Here is a 22,608-nt window from a genome sequence, read left to right on the forward strand (position 1 = left end):
CTCTAGAAGAAAATGTAAGAGAAAAATCTTCCTGATCTTGCATAAGGCAATCATTTCTTTTATTTGACATCAAGAGCACAGGCAACAAAGCAAAAAACAGATAAATTGGACTTCACCAGAACTAAAAGTTTTATGCTTTGAAAAACACCATAAGGGGAAAAAGCAACCCACATAATGGCAAAAAGTCTTTACAAGCCATATAGCTAGTAAGAGACTTGTATCCAGAAAATATAAGGTTTCTTACAACTCAATGATAAAAACATAGTATTTTTTCAACAATAAAAAGTTACATTTAAAAATGGATAAAGTATGACATCAATAACATAAAGTGTGGGAAAAGTAAAAGTGTAGAGTTTTTGTGTGTGATTGGAGTTAAATTATTATCAGCGTAAAATAGATTGCTATAACCATAAGATGTTTTATGTAAGCCCCACAGTAATCAAAAAGATGATACTTCTTGAAGATACACAAAAGAAAAAGGGAATGAAATCAGAGCATATCACAGCAACAGATAATAGCAGGGGATTTTAATATCCCATTTTCAATAACAGAACATCCAGACGTATCAATAACAAAACAACAGATTTGAACAACACTGCAGACTGAAGGAACCTAACAGATACATCACAACATTCCACTCAACAGAATCAGAATACACATTCTATTCAAGCACACATGGAACATTCTGTAAGGTAGGTCACACAAAACACATTATAACTTAAGGTATTGAGATCATACCAAGTATGCAACCATCCATATTCAACAAGCTAAATCTTTTATTGATACATGAGTGAGGAGTTTTATGCGGTAAGATAGATGGCCTAGGGCAGACAAAACACAGGCATTTCGTGTCCTCCCTTGAGGTTGTAAAGCAGGTCATGAGAGATGCCTCACAAATATTTCACACTGCATCTTTTCTCAGCAGGAGCCTTGGAGATAATTTCGTCTGATGAACCCTGAAATATGAGAACGAAGAAGGTAGTTAGTGTGGTTATAGATTGTAAGATAGATCAGCTATGTGAAAACTCCAGGCAGGTGAACAAGGAAAGGAACAAGGGCATCACACTAGGCAAAAGGAGTTTGCAAGTGTTAATTTAACAAGTGTTTTAAGTCCTAAGTGGTTTTCAAAACTTGAAGAATGTTAGAATCACCTGGAAACAATTCACCATCAAGACCATGAGTCAATGATTAGTACATGAACCCTTGTCATTGCTGTGTTTTAAAAGCTCGTAGGTGAGATTCAAGTGTAGTCAGGTGTGAGAACCTCTGGACTAGAATGCAGAAATGTGAATTCTGGGATAGAAGAAAAGAAAGCTGGGGATGGAAATTGAGATTAGGTGGGACACTGGCCTATATTATATATTAAGTACATTTATCTTTGCTTCAGAGGTACATGGGAACTACTGAAAACTTTTAAAGTAAAGGAGAGATTTTTCAGTTATTTTCTTCCTAACTGATCAATCAGCTATATAGACTGACTCAATGGAAAGAGCTTTGGGAGTTCACTTCAAATCCCATTTACATATAAATACTGTGAACTCCATGTCTAAACTTTCTAATGCACATTTATGTATTTTAGTGTTTTTAAAAATATTTATTTATTTGAGAGAGAGAAAGTGTGTGAGTGCAAGAGGGAGGGGCGGAAGGAGAGAGTCCTCAAGCAGACTGCCCGCTGAGTACAGAGCCCCACATGTAGCTTGATCCCAGGACCCTGAGATCACAACCTGAGTCAAAATCAGGTTGTACCCTTTTATTTTTTTTTAAATCTTTATTTTTTATTTATGATAGTCACAGAAAGAGAGAGAGAGAGAGAGAGAGGCAGAGACACAGGCAGAGGGAGAAGCAGGCTCCATGCACCGGGAGCCCGACGTGGGATTCGATCCCGGGTCTCCAGGATCGTGCCCTGGGCCAAAGGCAGGCGCTAAACCGCTGCGCCACCCAGGGATCCCCCTGGTTGTACCCTTAACTGACTGAATCAGTTAAAATAATGTATTTTAAATTTGAGAGCAATAATTTCTGTCCCATAGATTTGTCACAAATACTAGAGATAAAATATTAAAACTATCCACACTTCAGTTGAATATGTGGACCCTATGTCACCTGAAACCTTCCAGTGATTTTTTAACACTGAAGAAATCTAGGATTTAGAAAGCTTCATTACTCTGAAGCTGATAATGTTCAAAGCCAATTCAATGCAAGAACCTAAATTCTTTCAAGTCTAGAAAGTGTTCCTTTAATATTCTAAAGTGAAAGTATGCATATTAATTTTTTATGTAGAACACCACCAGAGAAATGTGCAGCAGACCAATTGTTCTGACATAAGATGTTTGTGGGAGAAGTAAATGCAAGTCTAGAATTGAAAATGGTGGGCACTGGACTTCTTTTCTATGGATTTATCGGTCAAGAGCAAGCAAGAAAAGCTGCCTATTAGCACAGAAGGCTAAAAGATTTTGAAATTAACCAGTGAAGTTAATGTTAGACACATGGATTATATAATATAGTTTCATGAAGAACATAATGCATTGACCACCAAAGTTGTGGAAAAGGTAGAGAATACTATGACTTTGAGACTGAGATAATAAAAATAGGGCAAATGGGAATCAAGAGCAGGCTCCAGTCTTCCCAATGGCACTGCTCCCGTTAAGTGGAAAGTTTCATAGATTGAGGCATCAAGAGGAAAAGCAGAAGTAGAATTCATTTTTAAAAATGGTGAACTCTTTGCATAGTCTTTAGTTTGGTCAATACTAGCATACCCGGTCAGTTTGCTGGTTTTGTCACCGTGTTGTGGTTATGTAAAGGGTCAGCACTGCATGACGCTAGTTAAAGACTATGCAGGAATTCACTCTTATTTATGTAATCTTGTGACTAAATGGAATTCAACCTAAGTATAGTTAACAAATACAGAGATTAGGTAAGTAGTTTTCAGAGGTTGGGGTTGGTAGAAGGAATTGACAAGATGGTGCAAGGTAGTTTTTTAGCTGATGAAAAAATTCTGTAACATAATTGTGTAGTGGCTTACATAATTGTGTTTGTCTACTTTATAGCTATAGATGTTTCCTTTTACTGTGTGTGAATTTATTTCAATAAACCTAAAACCATGAAAATCAGTCAAACCTTGTACTAGGCATATCTCCTATATCTAAATCTGGCAGGGTTAACCTACATTTACTACTATAAGAAAAGCGAATTTTTTTTTAGTTTAGAACATTAAAATTGGTAAACGCTAGGCCTTGCTGGGTTTTATTGAATAGTGTTATATGAATGTATTAATCCAGACTTATGGTCCTTCACAATATTAAGTATCCCAAGCATTTCTGAAACCTCAGATGGAAAGTATGTCACATTTTTATTTTTTTAATTTTTTAATTTTTTAAAGATCTTTATCTATTCATGAGAGAGAGAGAGAGAGTCATAGGCAGAGGGAGAAGCAGGATCCATGCAGGGAACCCAATGCCGGACTCCATCCCAGGACCCTGGGATCACACCATGAGCCAAAGGCAGATGCTCAACCACTAAGCCACCCAGGCATCCCTATGTCACATTTTTAAAAGTGAATTTCAAAAAAAAAGTGAATTTTTTCTTTATTATTTTGGTCCTTTGATATTTATTAATCTACCCTTGGTGAATTGAATGATTTACTATTGTGTGTAAATTATTTATCAAACAAATACCACAAGTACCTGTATTTGCAAGTTTTGCCATGGCTCCTGATATTAGAGTCATTTCAAATAATTCAGCTGTTATAATCTGTAACATAGAACAATGGCATTCAACATATAGTGTTTTATTACATGTTACTTTATGAATCTTTTATTAAATGTTATTTCCTCAAAGAATGTATGGATTTTAAGTGCTATGTCATGGTATAAAACAAATGAAACTCTGGTTAACATACTTTGGATTTTTCATACTGGACAGTTTGTTAAAGTTTACTCTCTACCTGCATTTGGACTGATGGTTGTCTGAAGCATTTATTCAGTTCAGGATATCTAGACTTTGTATATATATCTGGAGAGTCACTAGAGGCTAGAGGACTCTTTGTGGTGACTCAGGAAAAAGCAGGACAGATGCATTTGAGTTGGGTGCCAGGTTAAGGGAAACCCAGGGATCTTTCCTTGGTCATGGCTACAATACATTTTCTTAAGCCATTCTGTTCCTCCTGGACCTTTGGGTTCTATATCCATCCCTTACTGTATAATTTCAGGTTGCACAATTCATATTTGTTGTATGAATTGAAAATATTATTTTGGACAACCTTCCCACTTTAGGTAGTAATTGCCATTTACAATTATGTTTAGTGAAGTGGCTTTTGCAATCATCAGCAAAACACAACACTACTTGCAACCATGTGCCTTATACAGTGTAATAGCCCTACCACAGAGGAATTGGGGGACCACAACACCAAAAGGACTCTTGTAAAAGAACATGATGGTTCAGAAAAGCTAATTTCTGAGTGCCCACTTACTGGTTTAAAAGCACTATGAATGGATGGGGTTTTAGCTGCTATAACAAAAATACCATAAACAAGGTACTTCATAAACACCAAACATTTATTTCTCACAGTTCCAGAGACTGGGAAGTTCAAGATCATGGCCTCAGCAGATTTAATGCCTGGTGAGATCCAGCTTCCTAGATGGCCACATTTCCCTGTAACTTCACATGGCAGAAGGGCAAGCTAGTTAGTATTCTGCGGTCTCTTTTATTTTTTTTTTTTAGATTTTATTTATTTATCCATGAGATACACAGAGAGAGAGAGGCAAAGACACAGGCAGAGGGAGAAGCAAGCTCCATGCAGGGACCCTGACGACTGGGACTCAATCCCGGGTCTCCAGGATCACACCCTGGGCCGAAGGCAGCGCTAAGCCGCTGAGCCACCTGGGCTGCCTTCTGCGGTCTCTTTTAAAGAGCACGAATCCTAATCATGAGGATCTGCCCTCATGCTCTATTTCCCCAAAGGCCTATCTCTCTCCACCACCACCTTGGGGATTAAGATTTCAATATATGAATTTTGCAGGACATGAACGTTCAGTCCATAGCAGATGGCAATAATGACTATATCCTGACATTCTGCTGGTTTGAGAGAGTGCCCAGAATTTTTTTCATTTCTTGCCTGGAGCTTAATAAAAGCAATGGTTACTCTGCCTGTCGATCTGGGGACAGTAGGAGAAACTTTGGTACCTAGTATCACTACTGAGGAATGTAAAGTTGGGTAAAATTAGGTCAGATTATCAATAAAATACATTGACACCTTTTTATTTATTGAAATTAATTTTTCCATTATGATAGTAAATATATCTTCATTACAAAGGGAAGCAAAAGAGATGTAAAAATGCAAAAAAAATAAAAAATAAAACCTTAACTCTATTATGCAGATGCAACCAATTTTAATATTTTGATATATTTTATTATGATTTGACATTTAAAAAATTATGACCATAAGGTATATACACAGAATTCATTTAAAGATTTAAATGGTATTATGAAAATAATAAATGCCACAATGGCTATAATCAAAAAAGGGAATTAAAAAGTGTGTTCATGAGGATGTAGACAAAGTTTAACCTCATGTATTGCTAGTGAGAACATAAGAAGCCACTTTGGATAACAGGTTCTTAAGAAGTTCAACAAACATCCACCATATGAACCATCTACTCCATTCCTGCTATTCACCCAAGAGAAAAAGAAACAAAAACCATATGTTCATACAAATACTTGTATACCTAATTTTTTTTTTTTTTTAGATTTTATTTATATACTTGAGAGAGAGAGAGAGAAAGAGAGCACAGGCAGGGGAGAGGGAGAGGGAGACAAGCAAACTCCCCACTAACCAGGGAGGCCCACTTGGTGCTAGATCCCAGGACTCTGAGGTCATGACCTGAGCCAAAGGCAGACACCCAATGAGCCACCCAGCTGCACCATAATATTCTTAATATCATTATTCATAATAACCAAAAAGTAGAAACAATCCAAGTGCCCATCAACTGGTAAATAAATAAACGCAATATGGTTAATCAATGCAAAATGGAATACCCCATTCATCATGTAAAAATAATGAACTCCCGATAGATAATTTGAAGTATATGAACTGCTAAATCACTATGCCTAGTGAAAGAAGCAACTATGAACAACTATGTATTGCTTCACTCTATCTATGTGAAACGTCTGGAAAAGACAAAGCAATAGGGAAAGAATGCAGATTAGAGGTTGTCTGGAGATGGAAGTGGGAAGATAGATTACCTGCAATCAGGTTAAAAGAAGCTTTTCTGGGATAATGTAAATAACCTAAAATTGGGTTGTGTTGATGGTTATGTATCTCTGTATATTTACAAAAATCTGGATACCTAAGAATGATTTTTTTTTGCTAAGTAAATATTTCAATGAATCTATTTTAAAAGTAAAAGGATAGCAGATTCTCTATTAAAATTGCCTTTTCATTACCAGAATGGCAGCTTTTAAATATTGTGAAACTCCCCATCTCACTTTCATGTTGCTAAAGAATGGAGCCAACGTCTAATGAGGTTTTTATAAGAACTAAGAGAACATGTGGGACACAACTCATGAGCATGCTATGAAGGCGCACACATGAGTTGTATCCTTCCATGTCAGCTTTATTAAGTCATAAAGCAAAGTGAAATCACAATTACAAAGTAGGTTCAGAATTCCAAAGTCAATGACATTTCACCATGTGATGAAACTTGGCTTCTTACACAGCACACAGAGCAGGACAGAAGACAAACCACATAACAAACAAGATAACAGAAGGATGTAGGAAGTTAATGAACCAAATGCAAAGTAAGTTTGTGGGCATGCAATTGAGATAAGGCTTCGGTCTGATCTGGATCAGATGTCGGCACTTAGGCTTTTTACGTTCAAGCCTTGGAGCATTTCTGTTCTGCAGGGACATCAATAGGGTGGAGCCTCCAGAGGCAGCTTCCTTTTTCAATGGTCAGACATAAAGAGATCATGTCTGAAGAGTCTGACAGTTTGCTCTCAAAATCCTTCCCTTTTTAAAGAGATTTAATCAGTTTTAGGATCCTGCAGACCTCCTCTGGTTCTGCTGGTTATCTGTTCTGGAAGTGTCAGCAGATGCTGGTCCCGGCCAATGTCTTGATATCTCTGAGATATATGACCTTTAACTGCTTGTGTCATTGCTTGACACAGGTCTCTGCTTGACATGAGAGACTCCATTTTGCACTCTACAATATATGTGTACATACACGTCAGTGGAATAGAATATACACATGAAACATGTATACATATTAAATATATCGAAGATACATATCCACCACTACCACATTGTCTTGATTATTATGTCTATATAATAAATACATACTAAGACTCAAAATCAGGTATTTTGACTTTTCCAAATTGTTTCTTCAAATTATTTTAGCAATTCTATTTCTTCATAATTTCATATAAATTTCAAGGTAAACTTGATTTTATCTACAGAAAATCTTGTTGGGATTTTGACAGTTTTCTTTCTTGATTCTGAGTCACTTCAAGAAAAATTGGCGTCTTTTATTAGTTTGAGCCTTCCAATCACAAGTGCCATGTTTCTCTACTTAAGTTTTCTTGTAGAGCTTATAAGTACAATGCCACGGTGTAGAACAAACAACATTTTTGTGACATCTAGATATTTCTGGACCTGAAAAGTGTCAAGTTGAATAATAGTGCCCTTGCCTGGAAACATTTATATTGGTGGTTGCCTGAGACATCTTTCAAAACATGGTATATGGTTTTTTTATAGGAGTCCTGAAAGAACTAAAGATGAGAGGAAGTTGGGAAGTGAACAAAGAGCCAGGTATAGGAAAAGTGGAAAGGCTCTTTCCTTGATTTTTAGCACTAGATGCCTTAAGCACAGTTCTTTTTTTTTAATTTTTATTTATTTATGATAGTGACACAGAGAGAGAGAGAGAGAGAGAGAGAGGCAGAGACATAGGCAGAAGGAGAAGCAGGCTCCATGCACCGGGAGCCCGACGTGGGATTCAATCCCGGGTCTCCAGGATCGCGCCCTGGGCCAAAGGCAGGCGCCAAACCGCTGCGCCACCCAGGGATCCCTTTAAGCACAGTTCTTAAGGCAGACTGTGCTTCCATTAACATGGGTATCATAATCAACTGATACCCTGTAGTCACTAATGGCCATCTCTATAAAACAGCTTTTATCACAGAGATGGAAAAAATATTCATTTCTAAACTTCTTCAGACCCTTCCATGAACGGCTCTATTAAGACACTTAGCTTCCTATTTTGGGGGTACATAGTTCATTTAAGAGTTTAGATTCTTTGATGGTACCCAGAATGGTGCCATATGCACAGTTAATTCATTAGTCCTTGAATAAATGGCAACTACGAATCTGGGTTGGAATTCCAGTTAGTTATGTGCTAACCCGTTACCTGCATTTACAATTTTGAGTGATGGGGATACTTTGGTAATCATCACCAAATGTGCCCTGTGGAGTTTGTTTAATAGATCTACACTGGTGTCAGAGGAACTAAGCAGCATTAGGATGTTTGTAAAGATAAGCGGGTTCAGAACAGGCAAGATAGACATGCTCAGTTAGAAGCTCAGAAAGCATTGTGGGGTGTATAGGAATCACTCCTGTGCAAGCTGAAGATATTCAGCTTGAATGAAAGAGTACCCAGAAAGCTTTCCATTCTTCTCTGGATCTTTATAAAGCCCAGCCTGACTCAGAATGTCAGCCTGGGAAATGGAGGAAACATTTTGGTATCTATCATTGGGAATGTTAGGACAGGTAAAATTCAACTATTTAGCATTGAAAGTCTTTAGATATTTTGTTGCTTTATTGAAAATTATTTTTTTCTCTTATGATAGTAAATATGTTTCTTTTTTTTTAAGATTTTATTTATTTATTCATGAGAGACACAGAGAGAGTGGGGGGGCAGAGACACGGGCAGAGGGAGAAGCAGGCTCCATGCAGAGAGCCCAATGTGGGACTTGATCTCGAGACTCCGGGATCACGCTCTGAGCCAAAGGCAGATGCTGAACCACTGAGCCCACTACATGTTTCTTATTAAGATGAAAGACTTAGAAAATTGGAAAAGTGAACGTATATAATTCCGTTACCGAGAAGCAACAAATTTAATATTTGGTATGCTGTCTTCTATTAATCTTTGTTTATATTTTATTTAAGGCCACGTATACATACATATATGTATAAATTTAATATCTTGAATAAAGTGTTTTTAACTATTACAAAAAGAATAAATGCACTCATTATAATGGCTATGATTGAAAATCTCAAGAGCTTTTGATTCTTGGAGAAGGACAAAAATTATATGGTCTCATTCATTTGGGGAATATAAAAAATAGTGAAAGAGGATCCCTGGGTGGCGCAGCGGTTTGGCACCTGCCTTTGACCCAGGGCGTGATCCTGGAGACCCGGGATCGAGTCCCACGTCGGGCTCCCGGTGCATGGAGCCTGCTTCTCCCTCTGCCTGTGTCTCTGCCTCTCTCTCTCTCTCTCTGTGTGACTATCATAAATAAATAAATAAAAAATTAAAAAAAAATAAACACTGGTTCACAAAGTTTAAAAAAAAAATAGTGAAAGAGAATAAAGGGAAAAGGAGGAAAAAATAAGTGGGAAATATCAGAAAGGGAGACATAAAATGAAAGACTCCTAACTTTGGGAAACGAACTAAGGGTGGTGGAAGGGGAGGTGGGCAGGGGGTGGGGGTGACTGGGTGGCGGGCACTGAGGTGGGCACTTGACGGGATGAGCACTGGGTGTTATTCTGTATGTTGACAAATTGAACACCAATAAAAAATAAATTTATTTAAAAAAAGAGTTTTTGATTCTTTGAGAAAGAGAAGATCTCAGATATCTACTTTTTATAAACACTCAAGTAATATAATATTTGGAAATTAACTTTTTTAGTTCTAAAATTTTTTCCTTATAATTACCAAAAATATGCATTTGTGTTAACTTACTATTCAGCCAAAGATATAAAGGGCATTTTAATAAAAATAATACCACTTAGCATTTTATTAAGCAAAATATCTAGAATTTTTATTACATTAGGTTATATGTTATCAGGCATGCAATTAATATATTACTTTTTCAAGGTATCATTGAATAATTGAACATAGAGAATAAAAACCCTGACATCCCAGGATCTTAGAATTAGAAAGAAGCCTGAATGTCCAGTTTTCCATTTTGTGTCCAATAGGAGGACTCACCTGGGGTTTTCTAGGAATTTAAGACCCTGATTGCAAAAACTCTAATTGGCTGTAGAATCCACTGCAAATATGATTACAGTAAAATCCCTACAGATATATAACTCCATCAAAAGTTAGCATTTTCCAAAATGAGACAATTTAAATTTGTTAGAACCTTCTCTGTAGAAAAAAAGAGAAATTTTTAAAAAATAAGTTATTAAAAGAATACATTAAACTCCTGAGAAATGCACAAAGTGCTTCTTCATGAAGTCTAGAACGTGGACTCCAGGGAGACACTGTGCTCCACTCTAGAAACCTCTGGACCTTGCCTTCTCCCAAGCCTGCAGGTCTTTGCTGTGAGTAATTTTTTTTTTTTTTTAAGAGAGAGAGCATGCACAGGTGCCCGGGGGATGGGTGGGGTGGGTAGTGCAGAGGGAGAGGGAGACAAGAGAGAATCCCAAGCAGGCTCCATGCTGAGCCCAATGTCAGGATTGATCTCATGACCCTGGGATCATGATCTGAGCCGAAATCAAGAGTCAGAGGCTTCACTGACTGAGCCACCCAGGCACCCCTGCTCTGAGGATACTGACCCTTCCTACTTGCTCAGCCCTGCCCTCAGCCTTGGAGCCTGCTCTTACCTGAGAAAGGAAAGGATTAGTGATTGTGAGAGTGGTTCCTGAGAAACAGATGACCATTGGAATTGTAAAGCAAAGATTTTAGGAGAGGAAACATCTATGAGAAAAAGATGTGGACAAGGCAGGAAAGCCTGGCAGAGGCATTAGACCACAAATTCCTTCAGTTTGAAGGAGAAAGGGAAGGACGTTTGGGTGTAAGTGTACTAGAATGCCCTGCAGTCTGAAGAAGGTTTGAAAGGTTCTCATGAAGCTCAGGGGACAAACCTGACCATCAGAGGAGTTTCTTTTCAGCATGAGTGGGCCAATTTGATGGATTTTTAAAAAAAGATTTTATTTATTTATTCATGAGAGATACAGAAAGAGAGGCAGACAGACAGGCAGAGAGAGAGGCAGACTCCTCTCAGGGAGCCTGATGTGGGACTCCGGGATCACGCCCTGAGCCAAAGGCAGACGCTCAACTGCTGAGCCACCCAGGAGTCACACATTTAATGGATTTTAGAGTATAGCAGAGGTCTACCGATTACCATCAGAGCTTTGGAATTATGTCATATTGGTTGAGAATCTGTCATTAGTAATTCATAGTTAAATTAATTGATTTATATGTTTCCAGAACACCCAGCATGATTAGGGTTCAGAGAGCTCAAACACAAAACGACTTTTACAAACAAGAATTTCAAGGAAAGATACAAGTGTGTTTTTGATTTTTACAGATATATTAGTTATTTTCTGTGTATCTGTGTTCAGAGTACCAGCAACATGGGTGCTAAGATCTTGGGTACTAAGATTTTGTAATTGGTGTTTCATTACTTAGAAGCACAGATTTACTGCTGTGGTCTTATTTCACGGCAAGGCAGGAAACACATTTATTACAGTAAGTGCAGCCAATGGTTGCACAGACTGGATAATATCCTCTAATGCAACTTTGTGCAGGACTATCATACACTTCACATATTGACTGTAAAACAGAAAGACAACATAAGTTTATTGGATAATGAACATTTGAAAAAATTCATCTTTATATGAAATGTCTTACATATGAAATAAGGTAAATATAATCAGTATATAGGTACAAAGACAAATATCTGTGTACCTGCAACTCAGTAGAAAGTTTTTAAAGTTACCAATTTTTTAACATATATAAGCCCTCTACTAAGAAAAAGGCCAAGTAATTAGCATGAGTATTTTTATAGTGTAGCAAATCCATACCCACACTCATGATCTTCCCCGGCAGACCACATCTCCCTTGCCCCTCTTACCAGAGGAAATCACCAAACTGAATTTTCTGTTCATTATTTCCTGCGTTCCTCTGTAATTTCACTGCATATCAAAAAATATATTCACAAAATGTAAATATTTATACATTTCAAATTTACACATGTATTCATATATATGCATAGTTTAGGGTATCATAGTAATTTTTACAAAGAAAACAATACTATATATATTCTTATATGGCTTGCTTTTTAGACTCCTTTGTGATCTTTATATATATTGATATCAGAGCTATAATTCATTTATTTTCATCTCTATGTAACATTCTACTATGTGACTATATGGAAGTCATTATTTTTTAACATTAAATTGATCATTTAGTGATTTATTTTTTACTTGTTTTATGAGGATGAATAATTCAACTCCAACACACTTCAAGAGCTATATTATTCATTAAATACAATAAGTAGATATAATCCAAATGTCTGTGAATTGACAATGGATAAATAAAATGTGATACACCCACAAGTGGAATATTACTCAGTCATAAAAAGGAAAGAAGTACTAATCCATACTACAATGTGGTTAAACTTTGTAAACACTGTGCTAAGTGCAGGAAATCACTCAAAGAAAGACCACACACAATAAATAGATGAGTAGATTCACTTCCATATGAAAATCATACACATACTACAGGATTCCATGTATATGGAATATCCAAATAGGCAAATTCATAGAGATAAGAAATAGTTTCATGGTTCTCAGGAATTGATATACAGGAAATTGGGAAGTGTGTGGTTGTTCTTTGTTTCTTGGAAGGGGGGATAAATGATGGAAATATGTTAGAATTATACTGATGATTGTACAACACTGTCAATGAATGTATACTAAAAAACTTATTCTTCAAAATGGCAAACTTTAAGTTTTGTGAATTTTATCCCAAGGCAAGAAAACACTATATTTTTCCTTATCAAGTGTCAGTTTTAAATGTTGCTACATTTTCTGTGCCTCACTTTCATTAGGGGTAAAATGCAGAACTGATGCCCATCTAACAAGATTTCCTTAAGAATTAAATTACGTGATGTGGGGGATGTAAAAGCTGACTCACAAAGCTTGTGTAGAAAATAGTCATGTGGGAAAGTGGAATTCCCATTGTTGATGGAAACTAACTTTCACCAGTATACCCAAAGTTCACGGAAGACAGCAGTAGTATCTGCTTTCTTTACCAACTTTTTCTTCCCATTGATACAAGGCTTAACATATAGTTATGATTTTTAAAAAAAAATAGTATGTTAAATAAAAGGAAAAAATTCATTTATAAAATTGCCAGCATTCACTGAATATTTTTATACATGTCCTCTATAATTAAAAAGGTTGTGAAAGTGGCTGAATGCATTTATATACTGTGCATTCTAATTCTGCATGTCTGCATTCTAATGGATACTTTCATTAAGAATCAATACTAAAAATGTAAATGAATATATAACTCCCACATAGATCATTCCTTTAAAGGTGGAAATGTTTAGTGAAAAGGAGAGCAGGCCTGATAGTGTAGCAGATTGATACTTGTATTCTAGTAATCAATATACATTTCTTCCATTAAAATCAAGCTTTAAATGAGCATATGGCCACCTAAATAAATGTGTTTCTTGTTAGCTGAGAGATGAAAGAAATGGAGAAGTATCGGACTTGACTATAGATGGATTAAACTACATCACTGAGTTGCCTGGAACCCCAGGATCATCAACCTATCTCTTGACTGGTTTATGAGACAGAAAGAAAATAATACAATTTTTCTCCCAAACCTCAGAAAGCTTACAATACCTTTTAACAGACTCTCCAAGTCTTTCAATGATAGACCTATGTTTCAGAACTTAAGTCCATATCGCCTGACATTGATAATCATAAAATCAATGGAGTACATATTAGAATTAAAGTTCCCATATCTCTCTCCTAGAGATTTTGATTCTTTAAGATAAAGGGGAGCCCAAGTATCTGTATTTTTAATAAATGAACAAGTAATGTATTATATGTTCATCTTTGAAAATATTTTTAAATTATAGTTACCAAAAGCATTCATATCTTTTAACCCACCTACCCAACCAACCAAAGAAAGAATTTTAAGAGGATAATATTATTGAACATTATATTGATTGAAATATTATGATTTTAAATTGCACTAGGTTTTATATTTAGAAACACATAATTAAGAGTTTTCAAATGTTTTTGAATAATTAGACATAGAGAAGAAAAATCTTTCAGTCGTAGGGTCTTAGGAAAATTCTTCAACATCTTGTATCCCATCTTGAATACCACAGAAGTCTTTGGTTATTTAGGAATTTAAAACTCTGACTGAGGAGGTTGGTTGTAGAATCTACCACAAAACTGGATTACAATAAAAGCCAGAGGATTGTGTAGCTCAGGCAAAATCAGCATCTACCGTAATAACCAAACTTAAATGCTCCACCACTCTCGCTGTAAAGAAAGAAAAAGGGAAAGAAAAAGAAAGTATTAAAAGAACATTTGAAACTACCTAGATATTGCAATAAATGTTTCTCAATGAGAATTTAAAAATGGGGTAGTTTGTAGAGGCTATGCTACAAGTATGTGGGTTTTGCCTGCTCTGGAGCACTGCACATGCTCCCCTCACACCTGAGTGTTTAACTCTTCCTACATGCTCAGTCCTGACTCAGTCTTGGAGCCTGCACAGATCTGAGAGAGGATAAGATTAGAGGTTTTTCTGATTAAAAGAGAAGAAATACCTGTGATAGAAAATGATGATGCAGAAAAGTTGACCAAACTTAAGGACTGCAAACTCCTTTTGAGTAAAGGATACAAGAAGGGAGTTTTCATGGAAGGTTCGAGAATGTTCTACTACTAAGGAAGGTTTGGAGTGTGTCACGGAGTTCAAGAGACAGAGCATCAGAGGAGCCCTTCTTAGCATGAATGGGCCCACTGTGATGGATTTCAGAGTTCTGTAGCTAGTAGGGTTTCTTGCTCAATTTATGCTCAAGTTAGTTTGCAGCTACACCATGGAGACTATCATTTATCATCTGGACTTTGGAACTATATCAGTCACTAGACTGTCAGTAAGTCATAATAACTAAATTAAGTTCAGCTAATTGATTTATGCATTTGCAGAATATCCACAGAATTATATTTGAGAGGTCAAATATAAAACTGCTTCTAGAAATGACAACTTCAGGGAAAAGTACAAGTGTGTTTCTGTGGCTTTTACAGAGACTAGTTATTTTCTGTATGTACTGCACCCAGGCTATCAAAAACATGGGTTTTTCTATCATTTTATGATGGTTTCTTCATTATTTTGGAAGAGCCATATTTAGTCTTCTGTTCTTACAATTGTTCACTGCAGAAAACGCATGTATTGGAATAAGTTTGGCCATTGGTTGCACAGATTGGGTCCATTTCTCTTGTGCAAAAATGTAACTGATGTATATACACATCACAGTTTGGCTGTTAAACATAAAAAGACAACATAAAACATAAAAGGTATCAAGTAATGAATATTTAAAATAAAATGTCCTTTAATCTTAATACGAAATGCCATGCATCAAAATGGAATAAATATATTCTACATTGAAGTTTAAAAATAAACATCCAGGTACTCATAGTCCACTTATACATAAAATATTTATAGTATATCTTTACAAACCCAACATTATTTTTTTCAAAACATATAAATGGTTGAATGTATTTTTATAATTTAGACACTCTGCCTTCACTTCTCCTCATATTGGGTCAGATTTTCCCCCAGATGGCCCTTGATCAGTGAGGGTCTTGGAGGTATGGACTCTCCAACCCCACATAGTTGAAAATCCATATATAACTTTTGACTCCCCAAAACTTAAATACCAACACTCTACTGTTGACCAGAAGCCTTATGATAACATAAGCAGTCAATTGGCACATATTTTGTGTATGTATTATACATGGTGTTCTTACACTAAATTAAGCTAGAGAAAAGAAAATATTAAGAAAATTGTAAGGAAGATTGCACTCCTGTAAAAAAATCTATATATGTGGACCCATGCAGTTTAAACTCATGCTGTTTAAAAGCCAACTATATTTCATACCACAAGAAATCATAAACAATTTTTTATAATTCCCTTGTCTTTCTCAATAGTTTCACTACTAGGTAATCTGATAGTTTCAGATTATCACACTTTTCTGAAATCATATATATGAGTGGTTGCGTATATGTATATAACCATGTAGATATGTATTTGCTTAAGGATGGCCATGTTGGTTATTTATATAAATAAACAATAATGTGTGTATTCTTACATGGTCTGCTTTTCAAATATCTTTCTAAGTTTTATCTATTCACATGTTTAGAACTGTAGCTCATTTTCTTCACCTCTCTGTAATAGTCCACTCTGTGAACATATGATAATTGTTTTATCTACTGTTGATAAATTGAATTGTTGCTTTTTTAATCCTCATGTTTCGCTAGGATAAACAATTCTTCTTTAAACATTCCTCAACCCATAACAGATACTTGTCTATAACTAGGCTATGGCCAGTGATGGAATTTTTTAGTAATGGGATATCTTTACTTTGTCTTTAATATCAAATGATTTTATATGGCTGGCAAGATTCTGTTTCTTGAACTTAGTATAATAACAACACAGTTTGTTGGTCTGTTTGTTACTTTTGAAGGATCATTCTGCTGTACACAGTGAAATTTGCTGTTAAAACTTATGGTATAAAAAAATTAAAGTCTTACATTACAATTCCCTAAGTAATCAGTATTAACTTACCATTTTACGGTCTTCTGGTGGAGGATCAAAAGAAGTTTCTGTGGCCAACCAACACACACACGCACACACACAAATTAAAAATAAGAAGAGGAAGAGGAGAAAGCCATCAGTCTCTTGAGAAGTACCTACATCTTTTAGTAGCAAAATATTATGCAAATTGCCTAATCAGAACCCTGCAAATAATGAGATGAGCCTTTTATAGTGGTATCAAAACAGTAAGTTTACAAAGTAAATTCAGATGCAGAAAGATAATTCCAAATCAATCTCACTCCGTGAAAATTACCTTTATATTATTTAATAATCACCAAACCCTTCCGTAAGACATTATAGTCGTGATTTTTTTCCATTTTTTTAGATGAGACATCCTAGTTGGAGAAGAAAATGGCTTGCTTAATGCCACTTATATGCCTTGCAAAAAGTCACTTAATACGAAGAAATTAATTATTACTTAATTAATTAGTACTGAGGTCTAATATCAGGGATCTATCCACTACCACACAGCTACTTTATTCTGAAATTCATGGGCCATGTTGGGCTTTCAGGACCATAAGTTGTTAGCAGAGGAATCAAGGAGGTTTTCCCTTATACAGAGCCTTGACTCAGAGGTGGCAAATAACAAATCAGATTCTCAAGGAAGATCGGACTTAGAAGACATCATTACTTTACACACTTTGCATTTAACAACCATGGAATCTGACCTTCAAAAAAGGGAAAAAAATAGGTAAATATCTTTAGTCACAGATGAACAAAAAAACATGTTCATTCTATGAGTACAGCTCATTCTAACCTACCTCTTTGTCTCCACCTCTCTAAGGTGGGAAATGAGATAAAGCAACCCACTGACACAATTTTAAAAGGTATTTCTAACATACTCTGTTTCATTTTGCCAGTTTAAGATTTATAAATCTGAAAAATCAAACTCCTCCATTTCTAGATAATAGCGATTGTTTGCTGCATTTCTAAGAAACATGAAATGCTTCATCCAGGACTGAAAATGTACTCACCAGAATAATGAGGAAATGCCAAGGCAGTGATAAAAATAGCTTTGATCCATGTCAAGAAGAAAGACATTTTACCAAGACTGTGGAAGAAACCCACAGAGACATTATACATATGGCACAGGGACAAACTGCCCATTTCCAAATGAAATTTTCTTATAGGTGAAGTTTTTCCACTTTCCTAGATTTCTACTTAGAGCAGACTTTCCCCAACCCACAGTATCAAGACATACAAAGAAGACCTTGTGTGGACTTGAACACCAGGCAAATCCTCTGTGCATATTTAAGTAGGAGCTTATTATTCTTCCAACTTGGCTCAGCCCACAAGGAGGCATGCTGCATTTACAGAAATATGTACTTCAGAATTTTAAGTTTTTCATCAGAAAATAGAAACCGTTATTTCAGGAAGGACTGACCTATAGCATGCCTCCCATCATAGCTACCTTCACAGAGTCCCTGTCTGATCCATCTGACACAATGGAAAGTGGGGTAGGGACTGTACCTATTTGGTTCCCTTTACTTCTCAACTATCTCCATCCAGCTGAGGAATCTCCTTTATTGATTTGGTAGTGAGGAGCTTAATGGAGGTGAGATGGCTCGTGGCAGGAAAGATGCTGAGGTACTCTGTGTTCTGCCTAGAGGCTCTAAAATAGCCATGAAAGATTCCTTGTGAGATTGACAAATGGATTATCAATAGATCTTCTCTAAGCAGCAGATTTGGGACAGTTTGATCAGATGTATACATAAGTATGGGGAGGAGAGATGGAAATAGTGCTTTGAAAACAAGGTAGAGAAGAGATATGAAAGCTTTCCAAGTTATTGAGTTGGGAAGAAAAGGAGAATCAAAAGAAGAAGAGAAAGAGACACTTGAATGGCTCAGCAGTTGAGTGTTTGCCTTTGGCTCAGGGCATGATCCCGGAGTCCTGGGATCGAGTCCCATATTGGGCTCCCTGAATGGAGCCTGCTTCTCCCTCTGTCTATGTCTCTGCCTCTCTCTCTGTGTCTCTCATGAATAAATAAATAATTAATATTTAAAAAGAAAAACAAGAAGAGAAGAAAGAGTTTTGGGAACTGTAATTGGACACATAACCTAGACTCTTAGTATTTTGCGGTACCAAAAGCATATCAGACTTAACTGGAGGTTTGATTTGTATTAACCTTTTTATTTTGAGACCAATGGAGATTCTCCTAAAACCTTATCTTAAGTACTAATGCAGGGAGTTCTCATATTCTTTTCAATCAATTTCCCCTAATGGGAACATCTCGTAAAACTATAGTACAAATTCGCAACCTGAAATGTTCAAAAAGCTCCTAGATAGGCATTGGAATGACCCACTTTGGGGACCTGGGCTAGAGGAAAGCATGTTCCCTGAATTACATGATGAATAATTTGATCTTTACCTCAAAGTTTAGTGGAAGACCCTATAGGATTTGAAGTAGGAAGAGATTTAATCAGAGCTATTTAACTAATCTGCTTCACCATATGGCTCAGCGGTAAGAGCTTTGGCAGATATAAGTTCTGATTCAAATCTCATCTACTATTGAGTAAACTTGACACAATATTCAGACCTTTTCTAATCCACAACTTCCTGATTTTAAACGTGAGAATAATTTCTGTCTCATGAGTTTGTCATAAATATTAAGGATAAAATATTAAAAGTCTGTGCATAGGCTATGTGTCAGACTTATATTTGTCACCCTAATCTAACCTGCCCTTTTTTTTTTAATCAGTGAAGAAAGCCAAGATTTAGAAAAGAATCTTTGAATCTAGCACTGCCCCATGCCAACTTAATGGGAGAGTACAAAATCTGATAAGTGCAAAAAATGTACCTTTATCATAATAAAGTGACTATTGTGTTTACATTAGTTCCTTGAAATATTTACATAGACACCATCCGAGATATTTGTGCAGGCAAATCCTTTTGGCACATTTGTGGAGAAATTAAACTGAAGTTCTCTTACACATATTGAGGTTAAGAGCAGGGAAAAAAAAATAAGAGCAGGAGATACTGTCTATGGTGCACAACAGGCTATGAGTTTTTTAAATTAATCACGAAAGTGAATCAAATGTTTGAATATATGCATATATGTACATATTTAATATACAACTATACTAAAATCTCACACAAATATATACATATGTGTATATATAAATATATGCAGTTGTATGTATGTGTGTATCTATATGCATGTATATATCTATATTTTTTAATATTTTATTCATGATAGATACAGAGAAAGATGAAGAGAAGCAGACAGATATATATAATATATATATATTATATATAATAACACGTTATATATAATAATATGTGTTAATGTTACATCTACACATATATAGATGCATATATACTTATGTACATATACACAGACATAGCATATGTATACATACTATGTACTATGCATACGTACGTATACTGCACATAGTCCATATACATATGTGTATATCTATGTATACATATCTAAATACATATATTATCTTGGTAAGCCCTAAATGTCATCACAAGGATTTTTATAAAAGAGAGACAGAAAGAAATTTGATGCAGACACAGAAAGAAGGTCTTATGAAGACAGAGCTGAGAAAGATTTGAAGATATTGGCCTTAAAGATGATAGATAATAGATAGATACAGATAAATATATGATAGATGGATAGATAAAAATAGAAACAGGAGAATAAAGATATTTCTCTCTTTTTTCATTTAACAGTCAATGATATATCTTCATATAAATATATACAAGTATACACAATTCCTTTTAAGGTATTGCTAAATCCTTTTGCTAGGTGTTGTATTGAATATGATTATACAGGTCATTTTATGCTCATTCAATTTTTTCTAGACTTTTAGAAGTTGCATTTGAGTCAAATAATAAATGCAGCTTAAAATTTATAGATAAGAGCAAATTACTCTCCAGCACACTTGTAGTCTTTTACTATGAAAAAGATAGATTACAAACATGACTGTTTCTCCTCACCTCTCCAAATGTCTTCTGAAATATTCATGTTTCCACACACACATTTAAATATACACTATACATAGGGATGTGTGGGTGGCTCAGTGGTTGAACATCTGCCTTCCACTCAGGGCATGATCCCAGGGTCCTGGGATCGAGTTCCGCCTTGGGCTCCCCACTGGGAGCCTGCTTCTCCCTCTGCCTATGTCTCTACCTCTCTCTCTGTGCCTCTCCTGAATAAATAAATAAAATATTTAAAAATAAATATATATACATACACACATATAAAATACATATATTTGGATGATTTCTTTAAGTTACAGAATTTCTTCATTTGGGAATCATGTGAAAATTGTAAGTTAACAAGACCGCAATTTCTATTTTTTTTACTCTTATGAATTTTTGTCTATAAACATGGTTTATTCCCTATGTGAGTCCTGAATGTGTGAAGAAACTATTCTTTTCTAATTAATAAAATTCATTGTGATTTTCTCTTCTGCAAAATGAGAAATTTGGAGACTCCTTGGTGGAACCTCTTGTCATACACGGCATGTACAAGTGAGACAACTTATTTAAACTGGCAATATGTGAACTTTTGACATGCTGCCTATTGTGTCTGTTAGGTCCAATATTAGGTCTGAATATTAACTCTTGCTGGAAAACACTGACCACATGTTTATTTATGTTTCCTCTCCAATATTCCATATTAGGAGATCCTGTGAGATACTGGAGGCAGAATACCAAATATAGGGAGACCAATATAAGCAGGAGAATTGACCATTGGATTCTGTAGAAGCAGGTAATTTCTAATATCCAGGAAGCAAAAGAAACTGTAAGCCCGATAATCAGAGGCAGGTTTAGTAATCACATGTTGTTGGGTACAGTTGAAAAACCATGGTCAGGGGTACTTCATGGCTGAGTCAGTTAAGATCTGTCTTCATCTCAGGTCATGACCTCAGGGTTCTGGGATCCAGCCTTGCACCCAGCTCCCTACTCAGCGGGGAGTCTGCTTCTCCCTCTTCCTCTGCCCCTCCACTCATTTGTGCTCTCTCTGTCTCTCAAAAAAATAAAATTTTTAAAAAAGAAGAAAGAAAAGAAAACCATGGGCAGCCAATGAACTTAATCATTGAAGAATTCAAAGGTAAGCATGCTTAGAGTACCTCTTATGGGAAGGTATATGTCATTATCCAAACTAATAAAGTCAAAAAATTTCTTTTATTCCGAAAAATCAGATTCATTGATGCTTTCTATGGAATCTTTTGCCTCACTTTCCAAATGCACATAAGTCCAGGTTTGTCTTTAAAGCAATTGCCAAATAAATAAATAAATAAATAAATAAATAAATAAATAAATAAAACAAATTGCCTTGGGTACCTGGGTGGCTCAGTGGTTGAGCATCTGCCTTTGGCTCAAATCATGATCCAAGGGTCCTGGGATCGAGTCCTACATCGGGCTCCCCGCAGGAAGCCTGCTTCTCCCTCTGCCGGTGTCTCTGCCTCTCTCTCTGTGTCTCTCTGAATAAATAAATAAAATATTAAAAAAATAATAAAGCAAATTGCCTTGTCAGAAAACAGGCAGTATCTTAAGGGCCATAAAATTTCTCAGGCAGCACAAAGGAATGTGGGAATGGTCACAGAATGATTTTGCATCTTGATTTTGATAGTGGTTACATGACCACTATCTGTCAAATCTCAAGACAGTATACCAGAAACAATGAATTTACCATATATACTTAAAAACTAAATTAGAAATTTCCATTTAAAAACACAGTTGATGCATTTGCTGGAAGTAACCAACATTTTAAAATCTGTAGCTATTTAATATAGACAATTTAATTTAAAATAGCTTTCTCA

At 35.8% G+C, this 22,608-nt stretch overlaps 1 long non-coding RNA gene across 1 annotated transcript; it reads right to left on the reverse strand.

Annotated features, from left to right (window-relative positions):
* Positions 1 to 754: 754 nt before the first annotated feature.
* On the reverse strand, positions 755 to 22,312 carry LOC129509777 (uncharacterized). Its single transcript, XR_008664401.1, has 7 exons — positions 22,130 to 22,312; positions 17,808 to 17,884; positions 16,804 to 16,841; positions 15,381 to 15,496; positions 12,067 to 14,497; positions 3,681 to 3,747; positions 755 to 956 (listed from the first exon to the last, which is right to left on the reverse strand). It is a non-coding gene; the product is annotated as an uncharacterized LOC129509777 (long non-coding RNA).
* Between the last annotated feature and the right edge of the window lie 296 nt (positions 22,313 to 22,608).

This window comes from Nyctereutes procyonoides, unplaced genomic scaffold, assembly GCF_905146905.1.
Source record: "Nyctereutes procyonoides isolate TBG_1078 unplaced genomic scaffold, NYPRO_anot_genome, whole genome shotgun sequence".
Taxonomy (NCBI): Eukaryota; Metazoa; Chordata; class Mammalia; order Carnivora; family Canidae; genus Nyctereutes; species Nyctereutes procyonoides.